The sequence below is a fragment of the Hipposideros armiger genome, unplaced genomic scaffold, assembly GCF_001890085.2.
Source record: "Hipposideros armiger isolate ML-2016 unplaced genomic scaffold, ASM189008v1 scaffold_10, whole genome shotgun sequence".
NCBI classification, from domain to species: Eukaryota; Metazoa; Chordata; class Mammalia; order Chiroptera; family Hipposideridae; genus Hipposideros; species Hipposideros armiger.
The window spans coordinates 4,975,978-4,992,148 of record NW_017731360.1 but is presented as its reverse complement, the minus strand read 5'-3'; the positions used below and the strand labels follow the sequence as shown (position 1 = coordinate 4,992,148).

Genomic DNA, 16,171 nt, shown 5'->3' with positions numbered 1-16,171 from the left:
TGAGAACTGACAGGGCTTGAGAAAAGGGGGGGAAATGTGGCTCAGTTCTCACTGTCCCCCCAGGCTAAGCCAGGTCCCCATAATACCTCTCACAACACAGTGCTGCTTTGTGGCATAGCATCTTTAGAGCTCATAATAATAGATTTAGGTGATGATTATTTGATTAACAGTTTTATATTTTATCACGCTGCTGTAGGCTTAACAATGGCCCCCACACCCGCCCAAAGATGTGCATGTCTTAATTTCCAGAACCCGTGAATGTGTTACCTGGCAGGGTAAAAGGCACTTTGCGGGTGTGATTAAGTTAAGGATCTTGAGATGGAAGGTTATCTTGATTATCTGGGCGGACTCAATAAAATCACTAAGGTCCTTATAGGAGGGAGGCAGGAGGGTCAGTCAGACTGACTGACCATGGAAGCAAGAGGTCGAGTGATTCAAGGAAGGGGCCACGAATTAAGCAAGGTGGGCGGCCTCCAGAAGCTGAAAAGGAAACAGATTCTCCACTAGAGCCTCCGGAAGGAGTCAGCCCTGCCAACACCCTGACTTTAGTCCATTGAGACTGATTTTGGACTTCGGCTCTCCAGAACTATACAAGAATAAATTGGTGTTGTCTTAAGCCACTAGATTTGTAGTAATTTGTCATCACAGCGGCAGTAGGAAGCCAATCCGCAGCCCAGGGCCTGTAGCAGGAGGGCAAGCCCCACAGCTAGTGGACTACAAGGGTCTCCATCTAGAAACTGAGAAGACAAGTGAGGTTCAGAGAGGGGAAGCCATCCAGCCAAGGTTGCCCAGCTCTAAGTCAATCTTGGCCTCTGACCCCAGGTCCCAGCTCCCAGCCAGCCACCCCTCCTGACCCAGGTCTGTCTGCCTCTAACTCCCTCCTCTCAACCAGACACCAGGCCCTGCCCAGCCAAAATCCAGCCCTGCTGGGCTGCACCCTGGCCACACTGAATACCTTAGGATGCTCTGGGCCTGTTGCTTGGCACCCTGGCATGGTCACAATTTTTATAGCCAAGGGCACCAATGTGTCTCTGCAGCAGAAAGGAGAACTCTCAGCGCCAGGCAGTAATCAGAGGCGGAGGAGGAAGCAGGACAGCCAGCCAAGAGGGAGATAATCCTTCCCATCGGGAAGTCAGGGGGCTTCCAGGCAAAGAAGGTGAGGTCTGCAATGGCTTGGAGTGTCAACAAAGAGACAGAAAACGTGACTCCTTATTCCCTCATTCATTCATTCATTCGTTCATTCGTTCTTTCGTTCCACAAATTTCCCCAGGCTCTGCAGGTCTGAGGGGGTCCTGGGTTGAATGAGACAAAGTTCCTGCCCACAGGGACTCCCAGGTCAGGTGAGGAGGCAACAGGTGTGTGAAGTGCAATGAGGCAGTGAAGCCTGAAGGCCACTCCCCTGTCCCCCTCAGTAACAGCCCTTTCTTGCCTGCCTGTTGCAAGCAGGGAGCTGTGCTCAGGACCCCAGAGGCTGTGAACCCTGCCTGCCTTTTTGGACTTAGGATCTGGCTGGAGACAGGACTCCTTCATGAGAAGGGTCTGAGCCCCATGGTGCTAGAGCAGGGGGTGGAGGCTTCAGGGAGATGCACCCAGCAAAAGGGCCCTTCTGTTGTAGTTCGGGGAGGGGGGCCATAGCCAGAACAGACCGCAAGGAAAAGGCTGGGTCTTTGATAGGAAAAATTTAAGACAATCTGGGAGGATCAAAGAGAGTCGAGGGAGGGTTCAGAATAAGGGGCTGCTGTGGTTGGAGCACAGAACTGCCCTTTGCTAATGCCCGTGGCCACTACGGCTGCTTGCCTTCCTCTGTCCCCACTCCTGCGAGGAGCCAGTTGGAGCTGAAAGCCCTAAGCAATGGCAGGGATGCTGTAAACACACATCATTCATTTGCCTTTCCTTAAGGGTGGCTTGTAAGTCTTTCTTTGTGTGTGTTTTCATCAAGAAGTAATCTTTACAACCACAGAAAACGTCCAATAACATTTCTCTCCCTTGGCAAACATCCCCCGTACATCAAAGACTCGAATACACAATGCGGAGGCTGCAGGGACCAGTGTTGGCGAAAGCTTTACAGCAGCCTGCGGGAACCGTCTTGGGGGGGGGGGGGGTCACAGGCGCTCCCACACATCTCCCATGGCTCCAGAACCTCATAATCCAGAAGAAAGTCCTCCTGCCATCCGTTCATCCCACCTTTCTTCTAGAACTGCTTCTCCCAGCCAGGCACGGGGCCACTCAGGCCCCGTGTCCCTAAGGACCTAGCCTTACTGTGAGCCGTGCTCAGTGCTCTGTATGTTGTGACTCATTTAATCCTTGCAGATGAGGAAACTGAAGTCCAACGAAGGTTCAGGAACGGGCTCAAGGTCACAGGGCTGCTCAGCGGGAGAGCCGCTTTGCTTGTGCATTTCCTCTGTTGGACTGGAGCGTTCCGAGGTCAGGGCTGAATGTCACTCGCCTTGGCACAGGGCTCAGCACACAGCAGCCTTCAGGAAAACACTGGTAAATGCATGAGCACGAACTTGAAAGCCAGCAGGGCCCATAGGCCATGGCAGAGCCCAGCTCCGACATGGCACAGTGAAGCCACCGAGCCCCAGAGATCAGAGGGGGCTTCTCCAAGGAGCGACCTTCTCAGGACCGGAGCCTCCTGGCCCCTCTACACCAGTACACTTAGATGTCTGCACACTTTTTATCTGTGAGTGTCCCTAACAGGCCAAAAGAGGGCATTATGCGCGGAGCAGCCACATGAGCCATGTGAACCAGACACAAGGTTGCTTTGCCTGGTATGTCCACCCCGCTCAGCTCTGAGGCAGGAGGACGCTGGACTCAGCCAGCTCATGACTTGGAAGCCAGGTGCTTTCCACGGCAAAGAGCTCCGCTCAGCCTGCCTCTGGCTGGCCAAGCTCCGCCCTTCCCTTCAGGAGCCTGGCCCCGGGGCAGGTGCAGGAAGGAGGGTGGGTGGGGACCGTGCCTCTCTCTGGGGTCCGTTCCCGTCACCAGTGGGCCTGGCTCCCAGAGGCACCCAGCTCACACCTCAGACTTGTTCTACAAGGTGCCACGGATCCAGGGCACCCTTCACATGAACTGGAATCCGCTTACTGTCTACACCAAGGGCTCCTGATGGTTTTAGGGTCACGTGCCCAACTACACGACTGTCCGTCCTCTCTATTCTCCTGACCGAGCTTTATTCTCCACGGCACATAGAACCACCAAACACGGCATGGGCGTTTGTTCATGTCTTGACTTTCTGTCTCCTGGATTAGGGTATAAACGGACTGTTTTGTTCACTGCTATAGCCCCAGTACCTAGGACAGTCCCAGATACATAGTAATTGCTCAACAGGTTTTCTTTTTTTCCATAAATGAATGGACCCCTTTAAATATTAATCTGTGGAGCCTCCCCTTTTCAGGTGTACACACACACACACACACACACACACACACACACACACACACTAACATCACGCGGCATAAATATCTAAGGTCCGTGGGTTAGAGAATTCCACGCAATATCGGGTCATCCGGGTTCCTCCACTGATAAAATTCCTGGCAGCTCAAATCTGGTTTTCTCTAAACACAGATGACGCCACATACGTGCCACCTGTGGGTCTCTCTTCCCCATTCCTGCGATGCTCCTTCTGTGCCTGGCCATGGCCCTGCCTGAGGGATGCCGGAGTGAGCCTGCACTCTGCTTCGCCCCTGATAGGGAGAGACCCGGTCGGCGGAACTGGTTTTTGCTCCTCTCCCCCTGCCACTGCCTCTAAGCATGGCTAATGAGTACGCTTGACCTCACACGCTCACCCTGGCAGCTCCGCAAATGTCACTCAGAATCCCTCCTGACATCCGAATGCAGAGGGCACAGTATTTTAAATTAAAAGTCATATCCTCACACCTCTCGTTTCGCTACTCTTTCAAAAGCAACTTGCTGATAATTCTGGGCCCTTTGATGCTGAGCCAAGGGACCAAGGTCGCTTTCTCACCTGAATAGAATGGACTGATGTGACTTTAGGAGGAAGCTGGCTCAGGATGTGGACAGCTCTGGGTTTCTATCTGCCGCAGTGAGACCCAGAACAAAAGCATATCAGTCCTGGCCAAGGGCTGTGACGGGGACATGGAGATATATATAGGGGCAGAGGTAGGAGATGACTGAGGACATGGTGACAGGGATCCAAATGGAGCGGCTGGTGAAAGGGGGGTCTCAGGACCCACTGGGGATCTACGGTGTAGGGCGTGGCCTTGGCCCCACCATATATCTCTGGGACCTGGCCTCTAGCCTCAGGTCTACTGTGGCTCCAACACCACCTTCGCAGCTCTGCCGGAGCTGGGTGCTCAGACCGCTCCTGGGGCATCACCTGACCTAGAGGAGCTGACGGAGTCTGCTCCAGGCTCAGGGCAAGGTGTCGACCAGGCATCCCTGGCCCCAGGCAGAGGGATGGAGGCATTACTACTAGGGTGTGACATGAGTGGTCTGGGAAGGTCTCTGCTCCACAATCTCTCTCCCACCGTGTACAGAACGTGAATTATGAACACAAAATGGACTCCAATCATTCTGATAGCTACATCAGTCACAAAGTGACGGTCATGCCAGAGCATCATGTGAAAGGCGTACCTACTGAATGCCCTAACCAGGTAACTCCAGACGCAGGGTGGAGTGTGACCATCTGGACGGCTTTATTGGAACTACAGATTGGGGTGCCGCACCCAGTCTTGAGCATAAATTCAGAGCTCTCTGACAGCTCATCACTCAGGCCTCAACTGACGAGCTGACAGCTGCACCTGCACTTGTCCCAGATGGAGCGCTTGAAGCCTCACCTCCTGATGGTCTCACCAGCCCGGCCTAATGCCAGACGCTACGCACCCCGGCGCCTAAGGGACTCTCACTGAACACTGGACTGTGTCCCTCACCCTTCTTTCCTAAGACTCTGTTTGCCTTGCCTAACTCTATTGCTTGCAAGCCTGTGTGACCCTCTTTTGTGAAACCGCTCTACCTCAACTATCGGAGGCTAGCCTCTGGCCAGAGCCTTGGTTAATGCCCGTGGTAAACCGAGTCAGAAGGCTAGATCCATGGCTTTATTCTAATCAAGTCTGACATTGTGTGACAAACGTGTGTGAGACTGCTACTTTGATAGCCGTGTCCTGCTCACGACACGCTGCCTCATCATAACGCGACGTTCTACCACTACAGGCTCTTTCGATGAGGCCTCGGGCTGTCCCATCATGTGACGCTGGGCAGCTTTGCACTGCTTTGGTCCTCATTTATAAGATGAAATTAATATCTACCTTCTTGGATTGATTTAAACATTAAATGAACTAATCCATGTAAAGCTCCTAGCACAGTTCTTGGCGTGTAAAAGGTGTTCCGTTGACACTGATTCTTTCCATCCCTCCCTTTATCTTCTTCAAGTGTCACTGAGTTCAGAGCATTTCCAGCAAAAAAGTGGCAGATAATGGGATGGGGGGAGGCAAGCAGGGGAAATAGACGAGATAAATCAGCTCATAACCCAAGCCATTATTCGAAGAAAGATGTAGAGAGGGAGGATGGTAGTGAGTTAGGAAGTCAGAAAGAGAGAAAGAATGAAAGAAGGAAGCTGAGTACCTGCTCTGGGCCAGGCCCTGTCCAGGGTGCTGATGGTGAAGAGATAGGCAGGAAAGACCCAGCCATAGAAGTCCCAGTCTGGTAGTAGGGGTGGTGGGGCGAGGGCAGATTAGCAGCCAGCCCAGTTAGTGTGCGTGCGTGTGTGTGTGTGTGTGTGTGTGTGTGTGTGTGTGTGTGTGTGTGTGTGTGTGTGTGTGTGTGTGTGTGTCGGGGATGTGAGTGATGACTGGGGAAGAACTGAATCTTGTGGAAATAGGAGACTCACCCCAGGGATTTTCAAAGTCACCCCCGTCATCACCCAGCAAATTCCTCTGTCAGTCTTTCCATCATGGTGATTGCTTTAAAGCTCCCCCTACTTAGCCCTCGGTGGCACACTGCTCTGTTCAGGCTAGATCCCAAACCCTCACCATGACGCATCCTAAGCCCCTGACCAAGCTGCCACCGACCCCTCAGCTCCCTCTCCTGCTCCCCCTGAAGCCACAGGACCCCAGAGCTGCCAGAGCTCCTATGTATACCCTTCCCAGCCTCCAGCCTTTGCTCCCACCTTCTCCTCTGCCTGTTAGAAAAGCCCTTTCCCAACCCTTTCAACATGGCTGACCCTATGGAATAAGAGCTCAAGAACAGAACCTATTATTGTGGGACTGGGAGCCTCAACTCAGACGTCTCCTCCTCCCAATGGCCTTCCCCCCAATACCACAGACTGGGGTTTGGGGCTTCTCCCTCTGCTGTGCTCCCCCAGCACCTGAGTCACCTGCCATTTAGCCCACGGCAGGTAAATTTCTGGTCTCATTCACCATGCCACCTGCTGCATGTACCTGAATGCCTAGTGGTGCACAGTGGGGGTTCAAAATGGGTCTGCTCACAATAAGCCCTGGCTGGACTCTGGGTGAGTCAAGCACATACAGGCCTTGTCCTCACGGGGCTTCCAGTCTACTGGGAAGACAGCTATTAATCAAACAGAAATACAAATTAACTAATAACTGATGACACAGTTGATGGAGAACAGATTCTGGAAACCATGGGAATGAGTGGCAGGGGGACTGTACCTAGTGTTGGGGGTCTCTGGAGGTTGGACCTTTGAGCTCTCTGCAGGATGTGAGGATGGGGCAGCAGAGGAACAGCATTTCAGGTGAGGGGACAGTACTGCCAAGGCGCTGAGGAGGCATGGTGTATTCCAGGAACTGCAAGGAAGGCCAGTGTAGCTGGGACTCAGGGAGCAGAGGGAGTCTGGTGCGAGCGGGAGGTGAGAGGTGAGCATGAGCCCAGTCTGCAGGACTTAGAAGTCCATGATTGGCTTTTGGTCTCGATTCTGAGTCCTAATCTTTGTGGGCATGGCCCTGAAGCATTCTGGGACCTTGATGGGAGCTGATGCTATCTTCAATCTGACCTGGTAAGACATTCATGCTAGAATTTGGGGGCAATTTGGGGTGGGGAGGTTGCCAGATGTGAAGGAGGCTCAGCTAGCAGCTGAAAAGATGGAGAACAGACCCAGTCCCTAAGGTAGGGTCTGGTGAGAACTTGCAGGATATTAGGACCTGGCAAGTGATCCGTGTTTGGAGACCTTTACTCCCAGCGAGAAACCCGAGACAATCAGGAAGTGCAGACACAGGGACTGGTATCATATGGAGGGTGGACGAGTGGGGAGAGGGACAGCCTGGCTCCCACCACCCCACACACCCCATGTGCACACCACACACACACACACACACACACACACACACACACACACACACACACCCCAGCATTTATTCACAGGCCATCTTGCTGAGAACACCCTGGCCAGACCAGCACCTGGTGGCTTTGAACCTGCTTACCAGGCATGAAGTACCCTGAACAGGGCTGTTCTGGGCCCGGTGGGACTGAGGGTGGGGCTGCATCAGACGCTGCCAACGCATCCACCGGGGTGGGGATTGGCAGCCCTGCCCACTGACCAGGGCTCAAATGTGAGACCTGCCTTGTCCCAACCAACAGGACTTTCATTTCCCGTTTTTAAACCTTTCCCACTTTCTGTTTGTGGTTAGGACATACAAGGATATCAACATTAAATTAGGGGAAAATGACAGCCTCTTCTACAACCTACTAAAACAGTCAACAGAAGAGCAAAAAGGGCCAGTTCAGGGCAGCCATGATTCCCAATAATAATTCTTATTATTCCCATTTTGTGCATGAGGAGCCATTTCGCTGGCTTCTCTGAAAATCCCCAAGTGTGTGGACTTCTGTGAGCCTGTGTGTCTCTGACGACGATGCAGGGGTGGAGAGCAGGGCTCTGCAGCCTCCCTGCCTCAGTCCAAAGCCCAGCCCTGTCACATACTAGCTATGTGGCCGTGGGCGAGTTCCTTAACCTCTCAGAGCTTCAGTTTAGACAGTGCTTTAAGTGGTGGCTAGCATTATTGGGGGTTTCTTAGTCATTTTATGTGCCTGTGTTGTCTGGGTTCTGTGCCTGCTCATCGATCTGTGAGGCTCTTGGAAGCAATTCAGTGGATGGAACATAGGACCTGGGGCCAGCGGGGAGCCTTCCCTCTGGACCCTTTCCTGGCCAAGGCACAGGACACAGTGGCCGGACCCGCTGGCCCTGGTCTGGGGATGAATACTCTTGGGAGGGCCTGGCTGGTTCTGGAATGAAAATATAATATAAGGAGCTCCCTGAGATATTAGTGCCAGACTCAGGCTATCACAACCGGCACAGTACGCGAGCATCCCCTTGGAGCCCTGTGTTAAAGGTAGGGGAGCTGAGGCCTGGGCTGTTGGTCCCCTCCTTGCTACGTCTGAAGCAGGGTGCAGGGGTGGGTGGCTGTCACGGTGGAGTGCCAGAAGGCCTATTTGGTTCTTTCCTCACTGGCTTCCTCACAGGCCAGGCCCACAGTGAAGCTGTGGCTGAGCCAAGGTGGGAATTAAGGTTCTTCTGACTCTCTGGAGAAACATAAAATATTGGGTTGTCGGAAAACTCATGATGTATTTTTTTCTGTTTTTTTTTGTTGCAAAAATGCGTCATGACTTTTCTGACAACCCAATAGTTCATTCATGAGCACTAACTTGAAGGGCAACCTACCCCAGAGCCAGGCATACAGTAGGCACTCAATAAATGAGAGTTATGTATTTTCTTTGCCCCTGCCTTCTAGGAACTCTCCGTTCCCTTTCAGCCACTGCTGCAGTTCCTCCATCCATCCTTGCACCATCTCACATTTATAAGCACCTACTGTGTGCCAGGCGTGGGGCTAGGTGCTAAGCTTACAGTGCAGTCATGGCCTTGGTTCTCCAGAAGTTTACGGTCTCATAGGGGAGATGGGCATTTATCAGGACACCCTACAGGTAGATGCAAATCAAAAAATAATAATCATTGTTCTCATTGAGGAAGAAGACATGAAGGAAGGCGGAGAAGTATTGGGTTGTCGGAAAAGTCATGATGTATTTTTTCTATGTTTTTCATTGCAAAACTGCGTCATGACTTTTCCGACAATCCAATAGAATCTGATCTAGTCCTTCTGATAAAACAGTATTGGAACTAGGATCTGAAGGAAGGAGTGGGGCTTCCAGGAGGAGAGACTGGCACATGCAAAGGCCCGGTGGCTGGAGGAAGCACAGCCCACCTGAGAAACTGAGAGAAGGCGGCGTGCCTGGAGCACAGAAGTGGAAAGAAGACACCCAGGTGCCCTGACACAGGCGGTGGACTAGATTTGTTTGTGGGCTCACGAGAGGAGCACTCTGGGGTCTCCTTAGCCTGCTCTGTCAGGAGAGAGGAGGATGTGCAGGGGCCGGGGTGCTGCACTGCCAGATGGGGTCTGGGGCTGGTGTGGGAGACAGGGCCGGCCGTGCAGCACGCTGTCCTCCCCAGCTATTTGCAGCCTCCTCTCCAGTTATTTGCCGCTCTCACTCCCAGTTGTTTGCAGTTCAACACCCCGGCTATTTGCAGTCACTACCCACTTATTTGCAGCCTTATCCTCAGGAGCGCACAAGCACCACCCCAGCTGTTCACAGTCATCACAGACATTTGCAGTCACCACCCCAGCTGTTCACGGTCACCTTGCCAGCTGTCTGCAGCTACCACCCTCAGCTCTCTCTAATTTCTCTCCAGCTGTTTGCAGTCACCACCCCAGTGATTGGCAATTTCCCTCCCCCTTTTGGGGATCAGGTAAGGCTTGCTCAAGATTAGCTCTAACAACAACAGCTATTACCATGAGCTAACAATTCAGTGCCTGCTTTGTGCTAGAGACTGAACCACGTGCTTTTACATGCACTCTCTGGTTTAATCTTACAGCAACCCCTTCATTTGTTCATGAAATATTCCTGGCGTGCCTACTATACATCTGGCACTGCCAGGTGCTAGGTATACGGTGGAGACCAGAACTAGACATGCCGCTGCTCTTCTGCAGTTTTCAGTCTCATGAAGGAGACAGGGGTTAATAAGGTAACGATACCAGTAAGTGTGTACCCACAACATGAGACAGTTCCATGAAGAAAGCAAAGGAAGTGGGGCTGGACAGGTGAGCAGGGGCGGCCCCCTGGGGTAATGGATCTTGTCTGAGCTGAGAGCTAAAGAATGGGCACAATTCGATCTGGGGTGGGGTGGCATGGGGTGGGGTGGGATGAGGGGTGAGGAGAGGCTCCAGGCAGATGGGATGACACGTGTAGTTGCTCAGGAGACAGGGCTGACAGGAGCTCGAGCAGTGTGGGTGGCATGTGAGGCCAATGGGAGTCAGGCTGGAGTGACCTGGTCAGAATGGGTGTGAATCTGTTGGTTTCTGTGAAGAATGAATTGTTGGGGGCAAGAGTCAAAGCAGCAATGACGATTGTTGCAGTCGTCCAGGTGAGAGACGAGGGGACCTCGGACTAGGCGGTGGCAGGAGACTGGAGAGAAGTGGAGCAGAGTGAGAGACTTCAGGAGGCAGACAGACAGGACTGGGCAATGGAGAAGGCAGAGGCCAAGATGCTTTTCAGGTTTCTGACTGGGGCTATCGGATGACCAGTGGTTCCATTCTCCGAGCTAGGAGCACGGAAAGAGGACCAGGGCCAGAGGACAGGGGAGCGGGAGGATGGGGGACGAGGAGCTGGATGGTGCTGAGAAGAGGCCGTTGCAACAGGGCTGCACAGCAGCGCGGTGCCTAAGCCTCGGCCTCCGAGCTGGACTGTGCATTCAAACCCTGGGTCTCCTAGTTGTTTCTTCTTGACAAGTCATTTACCCAGTCTGTGCCTCGGCTTCCTCATCATAGTAGGTAGGGGGAAGGGAGAGGTTATCCTAACGCTATGGGTCTGTGAGTACTTTAAATTAGTTCACTGTAGTTTATACCCCAGACTCCAGTTTACCGCCTCACATGGAGTAGGAACTTACTGAATTCTTGTGGAGTAACTAAATGAAGGACGGACCAATGAGGTAGCTCCATGGGCCACACTCAGAGCAGCTGGGCACTAGAGGCTGAAGCTTCTGATTTCCACACACTTTTTTTTTAAGGGAACAAACCCCTCTCCACAGAAACCTCCCACAGGACCTCAATGTATGAAACAGAGGACTTGACTATAAGAGTAGCGTACCATACAAATGTGTGACGCTTGCTTACTACAAACCCTGCCAATGAAAACAAGGTGGCTCTGAGGAAGACAGGAGTCCGGTGCGGAAGATTTCTCTGGCTATTTTACATGGACCTCAGCATCCATCACATCCAAACCACACATGTACAGCGGCCCCAACGCCATGGCGATGGGGCTGCACCCGCCCCGGCTGCCCGCCTCTCGGTGTGGCCACTCGCAGCTCAGGCTGGACTTAGCCTTCCCTCCCTTCTCTATCCACCCGCCCTTTCCTGCCAAGTAGCCGCTGCTAAATATAGCTGGCGACCAGGCTTTCTAGGAGAGTGAGAGGGAAGCTTGGAGGAGCAATTGCTAGCACACACTGGGAGCCATGATGCCAGGCCCACTAATTAGCGGTTTGGCGGCTGGGGAGGGCAGGAGGGACTGCGGTGGGCCAGGCCCTGCGGCTGCCCGGGCTCCTCTGGAGGAAGGCAGGATATGGTGGCGTCGGCAGGACTTGGCAGAGACCTGGGAGGAGCCATCTGTTGGGAAGGCACCAGGCTGGCAGGAGGGGGCACGTGGGAAAGACCAGGCCAGGGGAGCCAGAAGGACCCCCCGTGGGAGACTTGGTGTTACCGCTTGCTCACTGCGTAGCACTAGGTAAGCCGTTTGACCTCTCTGGGCTTCAGACAAAAAAGAAAAAGAAAAAAATTGAAAAAAAAAAGGATACTCTGATTATCAGGGGAGTTAAGTGGGATAATGTTTGTGAGAGTCCCTGCTCCCCAGTAGTTCTGGCGCCCTTGTTTCTCCCCAGCTGGAGGGTAAGGTTCTCAAGGCACTGCCCCCCAGCTTAGTCCTGCTGGCATGAGCTGTGCCCCCTTGCCAGCATCCCGTCTACACCACCTCTCTGATCTCCCCACTCTTAGAGGCGCACACGGTCTCAGTCCACTTCCGGGCTTCCAGGCCACAGCAATCAACGCTCTCGCAGAAGAGCCAGGCAGAAGTAATCGCTCTCTCACCTGTGCTCTGTATCCCTGGTCCACTCCTTGACCATCACTTACCAGCCTGGATGGAGATGCCCCATTAATGAGCCTGATTGTCCCACCACCGGGGAGTTCCTTGAGGGCAGAGATGGCACCTCATTCACCTTGGCACCACCCAAGTGCAGCTGAAGGCTGGGCACAGAGCTGGCACCAGCCAGGAATTAGAGAATGACAGTGGCCAGTTCCTTCCCTCTTTGTACACATATGCCCATTAATCCCTCCATCCTAGGGCCCTGCACACAGCTCACGTCAGGGACCGTGGGGCTCACACCCTTGCAGCAACATCCTCCCGCCTCGGCTCTCCCGGTCCATGTCCTTTCTTGCCTCCCAAATGCTGCGTAAGGCTTGCCCTCTGCAGGAAGTCTCCCTCCCTGAGGAGGCAGGGAGAAGGGAAGGGAAGCTAAAGTGTGACTCCCTGGGCATGGCATGGAGTTCTCCCAACAACCTTCAAAGGGACACAGCAACATCATACCCGTTTCACAGTTGAGGAAACTGAAGCTGAGGCAGGCAGGGCATCTTGTGATAGAGCATGCAAGCAGGGCCAGTCTTCCGGCCCAGGGCTGCTGGCTCTCAGTGCCCTTCCCCAGGGCTGGCTGCCTCTCTGCTTCCTGCTGGGCTATGACTTAGCCCGATCCTCAACCCTGGCTCCCGTCAGAACTCCTGGCCTCTAGCTGGGCTTTATTTGCTAATAGCCTCAAGTCCTTCCAAGCCTGCTCTCCTGGCTTCAGCCCCAGGCTGCATGCTCTCAGCCAGGGCTCCGACTAGCTCTCTTCTCCAAATGGGGCACCTGGAACTTAATGCAGGGCCCTAGGCATGACTTCCATCAGCACTGACTCAAAGGCCTCTCTCTCCCTCTGCCCTGAGTCTGAGGTAGGGAACGTACAACACCTGCCTCAGACACAGCACAGTCGGTACAAGAACATCATGCCATGAAATGCCAAAGGTTGCCCAGGGCAGTGTGTGTGAAAGTCCCAAGGGAACAGGTCAGGCCATCAGAGCTAAGGGTGCCCAGAGGAAGAGGGCTCCTGGAAACCGAGGTGGTCAGGGAAGGCTTCCTAGAGGAGGTAGCAGGATCTGGATTCTGAAGAGCAGGGGTAACTGGAAGTGGTAAGAATGTATACCACTCATGTATACATAGAGGGCAGGCTTGTCTGCTGGGTATTCTGGCTCAGGCTGGGAGTGGGAAGAAGCTGGTGATAGCTGATGGCACAGAGGTGATGAGAGCTCCACCAAGTGTCAGAGGTGGCCTGAGTTATTCAAGAGGCCAATGAATGTTCAGGCCTTTTGCCACAATGGTAGCCTTCTGCATGGCAGACTGGGGGCACACAGACCTGGGCTCAAGTTCTGGTTCTTCTGCTTCCTGCTTCCATGATCTTGGGCAAGGACCAGTCAGACCCTGAATTTTCCCATCAGTAAAATGGGTTATGATAATGGCTATTTTATAGGTGTGCTGTGAGAATTAAAGGGCATTATAATTAACTCACATTTATTGGTCACAAAGTAGAACACTATTCTAAGGGCTATACATGTTCTAAATAATTTAATCCTCAAAATGCCCCCACAAGGTAAACATATTATTGTCACCATATCGTAGACAAAGAAGCAGAGGCGTAGAGAGGTGAAGTGAGCGGCTAGTAAGAGGGAATGCTGAGATTTGAACCCAGGGAGTGTCATAACCACCATACGATCCATGTAACACTGTGTTGGCTGCAAAGGCTGACACAGAGCAAGCAGCACGTACACACCTCCTGGGGGCATCTCCTCCACCTCTGGCCCCACTCAGGATCTCTCTGTGGATGACTCCCAAGGCTTGACCTCCAGCCTGGACTTCCTCCATGACCTTTAGACTCAAGCGCAATGAAATCCTACACATTTCCACCCGGCATACCTTACTGCCAACATGCCCCCAAATGGCTTCCTTACCCACCCCATCCCCAACCCTTCCAAACCTGCTCCTCCTGTGTCCCTGAGGACAATCAATGGCACCACCGGCCCCCCTTTGTCCAAGTCAGAAACCTGGAGTCGCCTCAAGTCTCCCCATCCCCACTCCATCTCCACTACTTTAATTCATACCTGCAGCATGTCCTGCCTGAATTATTGCAATGTCTCTTAAGCATAGCCTTACTTGTCCTCCAGTCACCCATCCCCCACAAAATAAAGTCCAGTAGCTGTACAACATCAGGAGAAGCCAGTGCCTCGGCCATTTCACGAGCTCCCCTGCCTGCAGAGGACAGACCTAACGTGCTAAATGCATTTAAGAGTTTTCTTGAACTGGCTCCTGCTGAAGCAGTAACTCAGGCCCATTTCCCAACCCTCTCCCATTGATTGGTTCATCTCTGTCTCCCCATAGACGAGTACAGTGCCAAGGACACTTAGTGCCCTTCATATATGGCCTTTGAAGAAATGAATGAAGGAGTGATGTCTGCTAAGATCATTCCCAGTGGACTGGCAGCACAGTCACAGCGGGAAGATCCAGTGCTGAGTGGAGGCTGGAGCAGCCGGGGCATAGAAGTGGCCTAACCCGACCTGTGACAAGACAAAGGACTCTGCAGAGGGACGCTGCTACAACAGTGGGCCCTAAGGAGATTTCTGAGAAGTGGAGCTGGCAGTGACTGGGGAGTGTGTGCGGCAGGAGGCTTGCCCTTAAATGGCCATCTGTGGAGTGCTGAGTCCCAGCTCCCTCCATCCTTCAGGACTCTGCCCTCCAGGCCTCCCTCCAGCCTGTTTCCCAACGCTTGTTGTTTTTTTCTCTCGAGTACCTGGTCTACTATGATTATTTTTGGTTAAGTTGTTGATTGCCTGTCTCCTGTCGCTAGACAATGCCGTCCATGAGAGCAGGGACTTGCTCACCTCGCTCACGGCTGATGCTCACCACTCAAAACAACGCATGGCACGTACCGGAAACTCAAGGGATAATTTGTTATGGGTGAAAAAAAGGGGGGAGGGGAGGGAGCTGGTAAGGAATCGATCTTTATTGATTGATAAATAAAATATTGCATCTTCATCAAAATATGATCTAATAGTCTTTTAAATCAGTGGTCCTGGAACAACTTTATAACCATACAGGGGAAAAATGAACCTGGTCTCTCTCTCTCTCTCTCTCTCTCTCTTTCTCTCTCCTTAAACACACACACACACACACACACACACACACAAGCTGTGATCACAAAATATGGTGAATGCTTAAATAAAAAAAATATTACAGTAAAAGACACATTGCCATTAATCCCCCTCAAAATACTCCCCCTCACTTTGAACACACTTATCCTATCATTCTTGCCACTTTCTGAAGAAGTCCTCTTTCATGAGTGTCTTTAGTTGCGCTGTCATGGCTGCCTCGATGTCCTGAATTAATTCAAAACATTTTCCTTTCGTAGTCATTTTGACTTTGGGGAAGAGCCAAGAGTCACACGGTGCCAGATCCAGTGAATAAGGTGGATGAGGACACACTGTAATATTTTATTTGACAGGAATTGCTGTACCAGAAGCGATGTGTGACACGGAGCCTTTCATTGTGATCAAAATATATGGTGAACGCTGCTGCCGAGTGCCATCCAACAGAAAGGCAGGGATCTTCAATACCAGAAGTGGCACGTCGAACCTTAGTAACATGGTGTGACAAGTTTCAACTTGTTCAGTGCAGTCAGTCAGGTGTGAGCTACGATTGAGAAAAGGTGTGTTTTAAAGTGTGCCGTAAATCATCCTCCGTCATGACAACGCTCTGGGTCACACATCGCTTCTGGTATAAGGCAATTTCTGTCAAATAAAAACATTACTGTGTGTCCTCATCTACCTTCTTCACCGGATCTGGAACCATGCAACTTCTGGCTCTTCGCCAAAGTCAAAATGATTCAGGACATCGAGGTAGCCATGATAGCACAACTAAAGACACTTACGGAAGAGGACTTCCAGAACTGCTTCAGAAAGTGCAAGAACAATGGGCTAAGTGTGTTTGAAGCGAGGGGGAGTATTCTGAGAGGGATTAATGGCAATGTGTCTTATACTGTAATAATTTTTTTTTAAAGATTTTTATTGGGAATTGGGGG

General features: G+C 52.2%; 1 protein-coding gene across 1 annotated transcript in view; it reads right to left on the bottom strand.

Moving 5' to 3' along the window:
* Positions 1–16,171, bottom strand: part of CSMD2 (CUB and Sushi multiple domains 2) — a 634,343-nt gene that overhangs the window by 466,364 nt on the left and 151,808 nt on the right. The gene's annotated exons all lie outside the window — the stretch shown is intronic.